Source organism: Gossypium raimondii, chromosome 1, assembly GCF_025698545.1.
Source record: "Gossypium raimondii isolate GPD5lz chromosome 1, ASM2569854v1, whole genome shotgun sequence".
NCBI lineage: Eukaryota > Viridiplantae > Streptophyta > Magnoliopsida > Malvales > Malvaceae > Gossypium > Gossypium raimondii.
The window spans coordinates 49,070,591-49,082,024 of record NC_068565.1 but is presented as its reverse complement, the minus strand read 5'-3'; the positions used below and the strand labels follow the sequence as shown (position 1 = coordinate 49,082,024).

Genomic DNA, 11,434 nt, shown 5'->3' with positions numbered 1-11,434 from the left:
TACACCACTTTCCATCTTTTACCTAGAACTTTTTCAGGAAAAAAATATTTTCTAGTCAGTAAACATTTTTTAAATAATCTGAAATTTTACACACTAATTCTTGGCTCTATTTTAGAATATTAAAATATTTACCACAAAAAAGTGATAAAAAAAGTGGAAAAATAGTAAAAAATAATAAATAATTAAATAATTAAAAATTATGTGGGTTGAATTTTGTGTCGAAACTTACCAGATAAAATCTATATTATTTTAGGAGGCTTCATTTTAAATTTTGTGATTTTTTGAAATTAGGAAAACCTCAAATGAAGTTTGTCAAGTTACTTCGCAATTTTTCAAGTTTTCGGGTTTCAACAATTTTCATTGACTCTTAGCCTTAAGTTTTCATTTGTTTTAGTTTTTCATTGTTCTTTTAAACATTGTAACACTTTACTGTTTCTTGTGTTAGTATGTTGAAGCACGTTACACATTCCTTCCTCTGTGCAACACAATTCTTTGGTGTCTTGCTGATTCTGGACTCCCAGTGCCACTAGGTTTGCTTTGCTAGTTTGATTCCAATACATTCTGATTTGTTGATGTAAACACTTTTAAAATACTCAAAATATTTATTCTTAACTCATTTTGAATTTAATTCTATTTCTGAGTGCATAAAGGTGAGGTTTGTTTAATTTTTCTTTTTGAGTGGTGTGTTCTTTTCAAGCTTTCACAATGACTCGTGATATTTGTAGTAGCAAAAGGAGTGAAAATTCGAGTGTGCATACATCAAAGCACGTTGCCTAGCCTTAGCTCGATTGGCACCCTGATCCGGTGCTCTCTATCCTTGACTACTATTACAGTTTTGAAAAAAAACCCTCTAAGGAATCTGATTAACCTTCCGGTTCTATACCTTGATCTTCCCCCAATTCTGTGTCGAAGCTTGTATTTGATCAACCCAGTGAGAACAATCTTTAATATGTGTTCTATCGAGCCACAACCTAAACAAGCTCCCAGCTTTTTCCAACATTGTAACAGCCCGATTTTAAGCCTAGTCGGAACAGTGGTTTCGAGACCACAAATCTGATGAGGAAAAATTTATTTCTTATTATATTTTTATGGTCTACAATTTCACAGAAAGATTTCTTGAAAATTTAGTTCGAAAATTTTGACGTTTGAGCGCTCAATTTAATCAAAAGGGCTAAATTGTAAAAAGTGCAAAAGTTGAGTTCTAGAAGCTAGAGGTGTCAAATTGCTATGAAATTTTAAATTGGATGTCCTTAAATAGTAATTAGACCATTGGTTATGTTATGGACAAAAATGGACAAGAAATAGGTGAAATAGGATATTTTTAAGTTAAGGGTATTTTGGTAATTTGGTAATTAAAACAAATTAAAAAGACAAAATAATGCCAAAATCATCTTCTCCATGAGTGCTGGCTGAATATCATGTGGACTCTATGGCTAGGGTTTTTTCATTCTTTCAAACTTCATGGTAAGTCCGTTCTAGCTCCGTTTCTCTTGTTCTTTATATTTTTAGAATCCCGGTAACTTGCTTAATCTATTTCTATCATTAATTCGAGCTAGAAATTATATTTGAAAAATTACTCATCGATGAAAAGTGTGAATTTTGATGTTTCATGATAGAATATGAAGCTTAGAATTATGTTAAACGATTTTAGCTAAACGATTTTCAGCGAAAACGAGTGAAACGGTATAATTGTTAAAAATTATTATTGTTCATAAGTGCACTTTAGAGCAAGGATTTGATGTTGCTATAGAAGAAAAAATTGTTCAGCATGTCATAAAACATAAGAAAAAAGGAATAAAATTTAATTTCCGAGCCTAGGGGTAAAATCATAATTTTGTGAAACTTTAGGGACAAAAATGTAATTTTTCCAAAATGTGATTTTTGGACTGTATTGAATAATGTGAGTGTAAAATAAGTTAAATATGTTATTATAAGTCAAGAAAGACAAGGAATTGACTTTGATTAGTGAAAAAGAAAAAATGAGAAAAACTGAGAAATTTCTCGATTGAATAGTCGGAATAAAAAGGGATACAAATAAAGTGACAGAAATGATCACATGTGTGACATGGATTGTGTGTAGGTCACTATGTGAAAGTGAAAGTGATAGTCACGTGTGTAGTACTATGTGTAGGCTACTACGTGTACCTGAATGAAAGGTCGCATGTGTAGTACTATGTGCAGGCTACTATGCGTACTGGATAGCTTCGATCACGTGTGTAGTACTATGTGCAGGCTACTACGTGAACCGAAAAGTTTGATCACGTGTGTAGTACAATGTGAATGCTACTACATATATCGAATGATAATAGTTAAATGAGTGGTACTATGTGCAAACCACCGAATGTTCGCTATTATACCGACATGTTTAAAGGGATATGAGAAATTGCAAACCAATAAGAATATGTGATTGAAATGCGATGAGTTGGAAAAGAGTCACTGGAGTGATGAAGTTTTGTACCGTGCTTACAAAATAAATTGTTATAGTGTTATGTGAATGAGTGAATTTGAAACAGAATAGATTTGGACAAAGGATGATGACGTTAGTTTGAAAAATCACAAAAATTATAGGAATTGAGTTAGTGGTTGAGTGAGATATGGAATTAAATCTTAATGAGTCTATTTTTACATAGAAGAAACAGAGAAAAAAAAGATTTATACATTTTGAGATATTTGAATTTTAGTGGGGCAGGGTCAGATTGATTTTGGAATCCCCTGTTCTGAATTTGGAAAATAATTAAAAATTTTACAAAAATAATTATGAGTTATAATTTATATGCTTAGAATTATTAATGAGTCTATTTTCAATGGGAACAAACGAAAATATCATCCAAAATCTGTACAATGAGATAATTCATTTTTAGTGAAGAGAGGTCAGAGATGTTGAGCAGTGAAACAGGGGAATATTTAAAGAATAAATTGTACTAATTGGCCAAGTCAAAAATTTTGAGAATTTTATGGTAAGGATACATTTGAGTATAGTTTTGGGGAAAATTAACGGAGCTTAATTTGGAGCTCTGTAGCTTCAAATAAAAATGATTTAGTGACTCTGACTCAAATAGACAGCTTTGAATTTAAACATAAGTGAATAGTGAAATTATGTATAATGCTAATTAAGCATGTTTTATACATAAAGGATGTGGAATGGAGAGGAGGAGGAGGATAATAAAATGTATGAATGAATTGTGTATAAATGGTCATATGCCCGATTATAATCGGTAAATGTTAAATTGAATGGTAAATATATATTGATATTGAAGGACTATTGCGGTATTGAAAAGCAATTGATCAAATGTTTAAGAAATTTAGTCATGATATTTATATGTGTGAAAATAATGATATATGGATGATTATGTCATTGAGGTTGCATTGATTAATTCGGTTTATGTGATAGAAATGTCAAGAACATTTGTCTTTGATATGTGATGATCATGTAATGCCATAAAATTTGTTTATTTGTATGGTTTAAAATGTATCTATATCTCGTTATATAACTTATTTTGTAATCTATTTGACAAATGATAAAATTAATTCGATTTACTATGTGAGGTGAATTATGATTTGTGAAGCATATCTATATTCAAAGAATAATAGATAAAATATATTTATGTCATGGGTGAACGGTTAAACACTTGGGTTAGTATAAAGTGTATATTTAATAATGTTTGTTGGAAAAGAAATAACGTGTTTTGGTTTATATCGAATAGAGAAATTTTTACTATGTTTGTGGCTAATTTTGTTAGCTTTGTAGGAGATGAATGGATAATGTATATATATGTGACAATTAGCTTACTAGATAGTGAGTAATTGATATATTACCTTAGTTAAAAAGGAAAATTTGACGATATGAGAATATGTAATGATACGGATAAATTTAGGTACTCAGGACGAATTCAACAAGTGAAAATTTATAAATTCATACGATGAGGAAGTGAAAGATTGTGAGTATATTTAGCCAAGAAAACCCTAATTAACGACTAGAGAATAACAACTTGAAAGTTTTAATTTAGATGAAATTTCACAACTTGGTTTACTACGGTTAAAAGTGTATATGTTCTGGTAATACCTCGTACCCTATTCCGGCATCGAATACGGGTAAGGGGTGTTACAAAAATTCACCCAAATGACGCTAATCACAGTATCTACAAACCAGAACCCTAGTTGATCCAACAATTCCTCCAGTAATACCTACTACAATATTCTACCGAGGTCTGGCTCCTTTGGTTCGCTTCAAAGGATTTGGACCGATGGAACCAAACTCTCCCCTATACCGTACTTTATTCCTTTCATTTCTCTTGCGCTCCAAGCTTTAACTCTCTTTCCCTAACTTATTCTTCTCAACCATAATCTTGAAAACCTTTTCCAAGACTCCTAACATTACTCGAGACACCGCATCATCCCCAGTCTCTTGCTCACTTGACTCAACTTGGGTAGCTCGATGCTGAGCCCCAAGGTTCGTTATACTATGATTGTTCATTATTTAGTTTATGATCTTAAGTTTCATCTATAGTTTCAAAAAATTATTCACTAGTAAATTTCAGTTTCTTATCTTACAATTTCAGAAAAATATAATCACTAATTATTTAAGTTATATGTCTATAGCAATACACTCCTAGTGTTTAGGGTTATATGTCTATGGCAACCAGTATCAAAGTCTTGGACTTGTTTTTCTTTAAAGAAAATCATTTTCAAAACTTTTTGTGGCTTGTTTTTTCCAAAATACCCTATGCAGATCCTTTTAAAACTTCAAGTTGATTTTAAGAACCTGAATTTGATACCACTAAGTGTAACCTCTTTTAACTCAACCTAGACTTTATGGCCAGATTATGAAGATTGCATTAGCCACCGAAATAACTAAGCTAACTTACGATACTTTTGACTACCTTAAATCAGCTCATTTTAGAGAAAAAAATTATGGTTGTACTGTGAGTTAGTTTAAAAACCATTCATTTATTAGGTCATCTGTACTTAAGATTCATTTTAGTGTTGAAAATGATGTTTTAGAAATATTGTTTGTTTGTTGCTCTACTTTGTAAAAACTCGATGTTAACTAATGCAACAAAAAAACCATTATTCATGTCCTTTTAGGAATCTAGTTGCCTTAACGATTTTTTTTTTCAAAAATGATTTCTTTACAATGAAGCTAAAATTGGAGAACAATGTCAAATTTTATTTAAGCCAAATATCACGCATTTCCCTATTATTATGCTTAAGTAATCCATGCATGCAAAACTCCCCAAATAAAAAATAATCAAGACACAAACCAAAGACATTAAAAATTACAAACCAAAACCAATAGAGACTTATTAATAATACTTATTTTAAAAAATAGTCTGTTGTCTGAGGCGGCGCTCTGTATGCCGAGGTCGGTCCTAGTTTCAAGGTTTACCTGAAAAGTTAAACATTGTCGGGGAGTGAGCTTATGAAGGTCAATGTGAGTCAAACAAGTTATTTACACAGGTACTGGTTCAATTACAGTAAATTATAGAATCATCAATACAGTAACCATTTCAAACTTAGCAGTTCATTAATAAGTGCCATCAATAAAAGTTCATAGCAATTAACAAATCGATGTATGAGCATGGTATGATGCAAATGATGAAATGCAAATGTTCCTACCCTAACATTCGTTACATACCACAAGTTCCCCAGAACCCATTTACCAAATACCAAATAGTGTAAGCTGAAGCTCGATGTGGATAAACCATCAGTACATTAGTGCAAATAAAGTGCAATATATATGCAGACAAGCTACCAGTACTGTGGACAAGCCACCAGTATCGGTAATGCAGATAAATGGCCAATAGTGAGGACAAGCTACCAATAATGCGATAAAATCGTCAATCTCCTCGGTACTTCCGATGTTGTGCACTGACAATAATAATGCGAACCTTAACTACTACCGATACTCCACGAAACTCCTTCGTAAACCACAATAACCCACCCCATGCATATTGCAAAATGGCATACAATTAGTGAGCAAACCATGCTATCATTTTCAATCTCAGTACAATGGCATGCTTAACATGCGTATCAATAGTCAGTGTCGGTATATGCCTTGCATACTTTTCATTTATAGAAACAGTAGCATGCATACATCCTTTCCATGCAGTCCTTTTTCACATAAGGTATATAATTATAAATACATACAAGCTCAATATCATACATGGCATTTGACATGCACATCAATTAGTGTCTCAAAATTCAGCATGCTATACATGCATACAATTCACATATTTTCAATAGAACTTAGCAAACAAAGATTTGATATACCAAATATAGTATTAACAAATTACAGCACAAAGGCATAAATCACATTGAGCTCATACAGATCACAATCGGTCCCAACAGGGCCTTTAACAATCAGCTTTCAATTAGTGTACGTACCTAGCTCGACACCTCTTTTATTAGCAATTAGGCCATTCAGCCATTCAATAACCAGCAAGAAAATTTTTCATTTAAACATATTTTATACGAATTTTAGACTAATTAAACAAAGGAAAAGACCCACACCTTAATTCACAAGTCCCTAGCACTAATCCGCAAAGTCTGCACTACCACACTAAAACCTTAAACATGTCTAAAACCAAATTATAGCATTTAATGAGTTAAAATAATATTAAAAATAGCCTTGAAATAGCCCCTAAGGGCTTGGCCAAATCAGTGTTACACCAACAAATTTTCAGATCCAAATCGTCACGGTAACTTACATTGATTTGATGCGAAACAAGGGCACGAATGAAATCCGACTTTACTGCTGATTCGACACGTTCAAATAAGTACCTAAGATTGAAAGAATACTTAAATATTAGTAACTGAAAATCACGTTATGGCCTCAGAGCATTCGACCATGGCAACAACTATAAGTGAAATCAAAACAACGCAAGATCTCGCATAGAACTGCGCTTACACCCGATAACTAGATCTGAGATGTCAGATGAATAGGATCATATACAGACTTAATTAAGAATTTTAAGGGTTGTTTTAAATAAAGGAAAAATGAGTAGAACACTATTGCAATGGGAGGAAAAAGAAGAGAAAAATTGTAGCCTATAAGTGGTACACTGATGGGTCGCACACCACCACAAGCGGCAGTAAGAATGTGGTTGATTTGGGGCGGCACAAAAATAGGTTTTGGATCCAAAGGGGATGAATTTTAGAGGCTGGAAACAGTAATAAAATGGTTCTAAAAACAGCAACAAAAATTGACAAGCAACAGAACAAGAATCGAGAAGCAAAAGGAAACAACCAGTACACCACGAGTGGAGAAAATGGGGAGAAAATGGAGGTTTAATGGCAGCAAGGAGAGGCTGATTCAAGTGGCTCAAAGGAGGGTTTTAGGGAAGAAAAGAGGCTATTTGGTGATTAAAAATGCCAGCAATAAGGATGGAGGAATTGTAACCAGGTAATAGAGCAATAAGGCAGTACAACAGTGGTGAAAATCACTCAGCTAGGGACGACACAAGGAAGAAGAAAGGAGAAAAATAGAGAGAAAATCAGAGAGAGAGAGAGGAGAGGAACAGCTAGGGTAAGGAAAGAATTGAGAAAAGAAGAGAAGAATAAAATAAATAACTTATATAGAGAAAGAATAGCAAAATTTCTTTATTTGCTCAAGAAATGATTCAAACTCAAGTCTATAAGCCAATTACACAATCTCATTATTCATTCTTATCCATTAAGCCAATATCTCATCCTTTAAATAATTTTACAACATTTATTTTTACAACAAGGCATGACACTTTTAAGGGTTTGAAGAAAACTATGCAAAATAATAAAAAGGATGCTACGGAGGGGATTTGAACATGAGTTTTAAGAACAATTTCACTATCACTTAACCATCAGATTAAAAACTTATTTTTGTAATAAACTTACGAAGACAACCTTAAAAGTCAGGGACGTGACAACTCTCGATTCACGAACCCACTTCTAAAAACTTGAATTTTGGGATGTGACAATTACCATGTTTGCAAATTGTAATTTAATGACCATAGGGCTTAACTCAAATGGCTCACTAACTTTCATAAGGAAATAGATTTTCGCATTGCTCGAATTTTCTTTTGGTACAACAATATCATAACCTAGCATAGGAAAAAGTGGTGAGATTTGATTTTTAGACTTGTTAAATGTTGTCCTTTAAACATTATTATGATTTTATCAACCAAAAATTGAACTATATGCTTTCAATTAATACCAAAATGAAATCAAGTTAAATTCTATAAAAAGTGAACTAAAACCAAATAACATGTTTATTCGAAATCATTTTGATTTTTTAAAATTTTTAACCCTAGTTGCTTGAACTAATCAAATTAAATCTTGAATTCTAAAACTCATACTATTTGAATGATAACATCATGCATTCCTCTTAAGCCCACCGTACTTTCTTACCACCAACCACAAAATTCAAATTATTAGAAAAAAAATATAACCTTGTAAACTAGTCCATATAAAGAAATGTTATAATAACAACCATTGAATAATGGTGACAAATCCTACCATAATCTAGAAAATCTGGACAAATGGATTTTTTAACCTATAATTGTTGAATTAATTTAAAAAGTATTCAAGCTAGCCATGAAATACTTTGTATTCCAGCTCAGCCATTAAATCCCTTATCTTATCTCCCTCAATATATAAACAATTCTTTAGCAAATTCATCAAAGCAACCTAAACTCTCTTCTTCAACCCTTATGGAATATATAGAGATCTTAAAGGGAAGAAGGATAGGTCGGCAAACAAAAACCATGGAAGTCAAATAGACTTAAAAATGCCTGGGTTTCCAGTGAAAATTCATGTAGTCCTTGTACCTTGTTGGGAGATGGCCACACCATTGGCTTATTATTTTCCAAGCTATATACGATAACACCATCTTTGAAACTACATTGAATGCTCAACTCATTGATTTTCTTCAATAAATAAAACCTCCCTTTTTTAGGCTGATTCTTCTAAAACTTCCATTGATAATCCATGCAAGTTTAACCTTCTTCATTCATGGTGTCACACAAGTATTAGAGTAGTCGTTGCACCATTGTGTGTGATAACCACATCACCAACTCATTGTGAAGCTGCTATAGATGATAAAATCGACCTTGATTCTACGAATATTGGTAAGCTCACTAACTTTCTTCCATAGTCCAAACCTCCTTTTCTTGAGACTAGCTCTTCCACCACGGTCATTTACAATGGAAGCAAGCTTCACCGTCTTTCTTAGATTGGTAACGAAGTGCTAGAAGATCTAGTCTTAAAAAAGGAAGCTAAGCATCTTGAAGAAAGCCAATGAGTTGACCACTCTTTGTAGTGTCAAAGTTGGTTTCATAATCCATGCCCAGATTACAAGTCAGAGGTGAAACCGTCACATGCTATGGAGTAATAAAAGGTGCAATCAAAGGTGCAGTCGTCAGTTGGTTTCAAATTACAATTTTTTGTGGCAACTTAAATCCTTTGTAACATTTCGTGACCTTGTTTTCTAGCCATTATGTATTATTTTAGTGTATTTTCCAGTTTAGTATAGTTTTCGTTGAAAGTAATAAAATAAGAATTTTTGGAGCGTTTTATGTCCTTGTAGGCCAATTCAGGCCTCAGGGAAGACTAACGTGTTGATTAAGTGTGTAGGACATTAATTCAGGGCAAGGAGATAGTGGAACACCTCTGATGTTGCAACACCAAGCTTGGATGCCGCAACACCCACTCCAGACCCTCCAATGAAGTAGTCTGCCATCAATGTCATGACACCAGCCATGTGATGTCACGACACATAGCCTAGACGAGGAAATGAGTATATTGCCCTCAATGTCATGACACTGACCTGAAGATGTCGCAACACCGCTGCGACGAGGCCAATTAATTCACTAAAGGTGTTTTGTCCGCACAAATATAATCGAACATGTTTAGTCAATGTATTAAGCCTAACTCGGTTATTTAAACAGGAACTCTATAAATGGAAATGCTCTAGACATTAAAAGGGACTATTTCCCTTCATTTTAGTTTACTTTTTAGATTACGCTTTACATTCTTAGTAAACTTTCAACATTAATTTAAATTTCAGTTTGCTTATTCGATTGTTCGTGTTTTTCATACGGATAGTAGATTGCTAGGGAAAGGATTCCAACAAAGTCTATAAGCCAATTACATTATATCCTTATACATTCTTAACCATTAAGCCAATAGCTCATCCTTTAAATAATTTTACACCATTTATTTTCACTATTTACGGTTTGAAGCAAGCTTTGCAAAATAATAAAAATGATACGACAGAGGGGATTTGAACTTGAGTTTCAAACATAATTTCACTACCACATAACCATCAGATAAGAAACTTATTTTTTTTAATAGATGTATGAAGATAAATTTAATAGTTAGGGGTGTGACAACTCTCGGTTCACCAACCCAACTCTACTAACCCAGTTTTTGGGATGTGACAGTTACCATGTTTGCAAATTGTAATTTAACAAATATAGGCCTTAACTCAAATGGCTCACTAACTTTCTTAAGAAAGTGGATTTTTGCAATGCTCGACCTTTCTTTTGGTACAACAATTTCATAACCTAGCATAGGAAAAAGTTGAGAGATTTAAGTTTTAGACTTGTTAATTGTTGTCTTTTAAACATTATTATGATTTTATGCATCAAAAATCAAACTAAATACTTTCAATTAATACCAAAACGAAAGCAAGTTAAAGTCCATAAAAATTGAACTAAAATCAAATAACATGTTTATTCAAAATCATTATGATTTTTTTAAAAATTTTTAACCCTAGTTGCTTGAACTAATCAAATTAAATCTAGAGTTCTAAAACTCATACTATTAGAATGAAAACATAATGCATTCCTCTTGAGCGCACTGTAATTTCTTACCACCGACCACAAAATTCAAATTATTCGAAACAAAATAAAGCCTTGTAAACTAGTCTATATAAAGAAATGTTATCATAACAAGCATTGAATAATAGTGACAAATCCTACCATAATCTACAGAATCTGGTCAAATGGACTTTTTAACCTATAATTGCTTAATTAATTTAAAAAATCTTCAAGCTTGCCATGAAATACTTAGTCTTCCAGCTCAGCCATTAAATCCTTTGCCTTATCTCCTTCAATATATAAATGATTCATTGGCAAATTCATTAAATCAACTTAAACTCTCTTCTTCAACCCCTATCAAATATAGAGAGAATGTAAAGGAAAGAAGGATAGGTTGCCAAACAAAAACCATGGAAGTCAAAGAGACTTAAAAATGCCTGGATTTCCAGTGAAAATTCAAGTAGTCATTGTACCTCGTCGGGCGATGGCCACACCATTGGCTCATAATTTTTCAGGCTATATACGATAACACCATATTTAAAACTACATTGAATGCTCAACTCACTGATTTTCTTCAATAACTCAAACCTCCCTTTTTTAGACCGATTCTTCTAAAACTTCCATTAATAATCCATGCAAGT

General features: G+C 32.8%; 1 long non-coding RNA gene across 1 annotated transcript; it reads right to left on the bottom strand.

Moving 5' to 3' along the window:
- Positions 1 to 5,146: 5,146 nt before the first annotated feature.
- Positions 5,147 to 7,676, bottom strand: LOC128043110 (uncharacterized). The gene is made up of 2 exons (XR_008198838.1): positions 6,708 to 7,676; positions 5,147 to 5,386 (listed from the first exon to the last, which is right to left on the bottom strand). It is a non-coding gene; the product is annotated as an uncharacterized LOC128043110 (long non-coding RNA).
- Positions 7,677 to 11,434: the final 3,758 nt, after the last annotated feature.